Below are 3,317 nucleotides of genomic sequence, written 5' to 3'. Positions count from 1 at the left end.
AATGCCTTTCCTCGATGGTCCCTAGCAAATCCCTACACACACACATACTAAAGGACTGTAAAATCAAGGAGGAATTCTCAAAGTTTTTGAAAAATCGGGGAGGCCCAAGAATTTTCAACGGGGGGACACAATTTTGAAAAATTGCTAAAAACTTTCGAGAGTTTGATAACACCAAGAGACTTGAGAATTCTCGTATTTTGATGTCCCCCATTGGCAATTTTTCCTTATTATTTTCCTTCTTACTGTTGCCTTGTGCAAATTAACTAGACGAATTCTAATATGGTGTACGGACCACACTATAGGATGATCCAAACCGTCCATGTGATAGGACACAACACAAATAGGTTGTTTCCAAAGAAATTATTTCTATAGAATAACCCAACCCTCCAATCTATAGAGGAACTTCATATTATAGAAATCTCTACAGATCGGAGGGCTAGGATCATCCCACGGAAATGAATTTTAGGATCAACCTATCTATGTTGTGTTCCATCACATCACATGGACGGTTTGGATTATCCTAAGATGTGGTCCGTACAGTACTTTTTGAAAAATAGGTGACTATAAGTGCTTACACCATATAAAATCTCTTAACTAGAGATATATTTGTCATTTTAACAGAGATAGACAGTTGCTTTTGTCATTTTAAACGGTCATTAATGGGTAATTAATGAGTTGTTTGGAATAGTAGATAGATACAATAACAAAATAGCTACACGCTATTCTTTGGCAGAAAAATTCTCCAACGGAAAAAAAATAAATCACGACAAAATAAATAGCCCCCTTCGTTTCCCAGTTTCCACCCTTATATTCCACTGTTCCAGAGAGAGAGAGAGAGAGAGAGAGAGAGATTAACGTGTTGTTTGTTATTGTAGCAGCAGATCAGGGTTAGGGTTTTGCCGGATTCCTCCAAAAAGCCCTTGAGAAAACCGCGAAAGGTAACACGGTTGGAACCCTAAACCTTTTTCTTTATCCCCCTTGATTTTTTAGGGTTTTGAGAAATTTGACTTGCGAGCTATTATTTATCTTCCTTTCTTTGTTTCCAAAACGGTGATGTTGTGGGAACATAAAAAGAAATTTTTTTTTTTTTTGGTTGGTCATATCTTTTCATTGATTAAAAGGAGGACCCAGATGGTCATACAGCAGAAAAAAGAAGCAGAGAAAGAAATAAAAGAGTAAGAATAGAGCATGATCTATATAAAGCCACCCCAATCATGGGGTTAAGTCATCATTAAGTGCAAATGGGCAAATCCTTACTAGCAAGCCTATCTGCAACTTTGTTAGTGGTCCTTTTCACATGATCAATCCAATCTCGAATCTCAGCAAAGAGATGATCAAATCTCTAAGGGCATACATTTACACCACTAAGTCATCTTATCACGTTGATGGAGTCCTCCTCAACCACTATTTTATCCCAACGGCCTGCAGCCAATAATTTGAGACCTTGGTAACTGAAGAAAACTTTGAATCACAAGAACTTATTAGTTACTATTTTTAGTTTTACCCATATGTGATAAACTGAGATTTTAGTCTTTAGTAATGGATATATGCTTGAAAAGCCTAGTTCATTAAAGGTGTCCCTGTATGGAGGCCTTTAAGCTTGGCATCGCTGGTGCTGCTACAGTAATCTTGAACAGGATGAAAGTTTCAACATGTGCGCGTACTTGCTTAAGGTTGTATTGGTTGCATTGATTCAATGTTCTACTTAAGCTACTAAGTTTTTTTTTGCAATAAAGTTACTGTTGGCCCTAACAGCTTGTTTCTGATGATATGATCCTGGTTATATGTTTAAGCCTCTGCCGGTAAAAAAAAATTAGGATGTTGTTGGAAAGAGCTTCTAAACTGGGTTATTAGGATTATAATTTCATGGAGGAAAGGAAGCATCATCACAAAAACCTTTGTCCACAGCTTGGGTTTCTGTCATGATGTTTCTGTTTCTTGAAAGGTGGGTTCTATATTCTTACAGGCTTCCTGACAATTATACAGGGTTTTAACGTAGCAGTAATAGCTATTCACAGTCTAGGTATGCTGCATGTGAGTTTGTATTCCATATTGATTTGTAAGGAAGTCTTTCTCTTTGGAAAATTGAATAAAACTTGGACTTCAAGTGCTCTTTTTTTTTCCATTTAGAATTTGCTAGAATTCCCTCATTCCAAATCTTGGTATAAATGTGCCTTTGGTATTGTGGGATATCATCTTGGTTTATATTGCACATTTATTGTGTATTGTACTTATTCCTTATGCAAATCAGAGGAAAAATCTAATTTGAACTGTGGCTTCTTGAAAATGTCAGGTGGGACCCATCTGGAATCTGGGCACTTGTAGTAGAGTCTACTAGTCTTTGCAAACTTCCTGAGCAATCCGGTACAGTGTGACCTAGATAAAGTAGGCATGCATACTCAATGAGACACTTCCCACTTGTTAGAAACACAGCGATCTTTATATCTTGATAATAAGAAAGCTAGCAAGTAACATACAATTGGCCTTCTACTCGCAGGGACTAGGGTTTAAGTGTGCTGTATTTCATCAATTCACAGAAGATGAACCAAACGAATCAAGGGACCAATTCTATTACTCCAGCAAGCCTCCCCCCTTTGAAGCATGGTCATGGTTTTATTGGACCCGATGGCGAAAGTATAGATTCAACTGTTAATGCAGATGATACCATGGTAGGTCAGATAGTTTCTGGTGTTGTGGACGGGTCATTTGATGCTGGATATTCGCTAACTGTTAGAATCGGGAACACTGGAACTGTTTTGAAGGGTGTTGTGTTCAAACCTGGTTTATCTGTTCCCATTTCTGCTGCAAATGATATTGCACCTCATGTCAAGATGTTCGAGCGAAACGGAATCCCCCTTCCAGTGACTCAACCCCTTAGGCCTGGTTAGTTTTAGATTATGACAGCCGATTGTGAGTCTAAATCCTCAAAATGCTTCGACACTCTAAATTTTTGTTCCAACTGTGCCCCCACCCAGTAAGAGATTTTTGTCCCAATGGATGTTAGAACCACTGTCATCAGTTGGTTGCAAATGAAGATTTTGTACTGCTTAGAAGGTTGCATAGTAAGGCCTTGTTTGTTTTGGATTTTGAGAACCGATTGTGAGTAAAAAAACTGATTACTAGACTCAAAATGCAATCTGGAATCAAACCTTACCTGAATACAGCTGATGAGGATTTTGACTCCTGAATCACAGGACCTGAAAAATTAACCCTGCTCTTGTATCTTGGACATTCTACTTTTTCTGACTCTTGAATTGTCTATGCTCTTCTGGCAAAGAATCTTCTTTTATTTCTTGATCTAGTGACTATTGGAGCTA

General features: G+C 38.0%; 1 long non-coding RNA gene across 1 annotated transcript; it reads left to right on the top strand.

Annotated features, from left to right (window-relative positions):
- The first annotated feature begins 768 nt into the window (after positions 1–768).
- Positions 769–3,317, top strand: LOC143846467 (uncharacterized). Its single transcript, XR_013234770.1, has 3 exons — positions 769–938; positions 2,294–2,364; positions 2,498–3,317. It is a non-coding gene; the product is annotated as an uncharacterized LOC143846467 (long non-coding RNA).

This window comes from Tasmannia lanceolata, unplaced genomic scaffold (assembly GCF_043159265.1).
Source record: "Tasmannia lanceolata isolate RefF3 unplaced genomic scaffold, GAP_Taslan_0.1 ptg000015l, whole genome shotgun sequence".
In the NCBI taxonomy this organism is placed as follows: Eukaryota; Viridiplantae; Streptophyta; class Magnoliopsida; order Canellales; family Winteraceae; genus Tasmannia; species Tasmannia lanceolata.
This window is presented reverse-complemented; position numbering and strand designations above follow the sequence as displayed.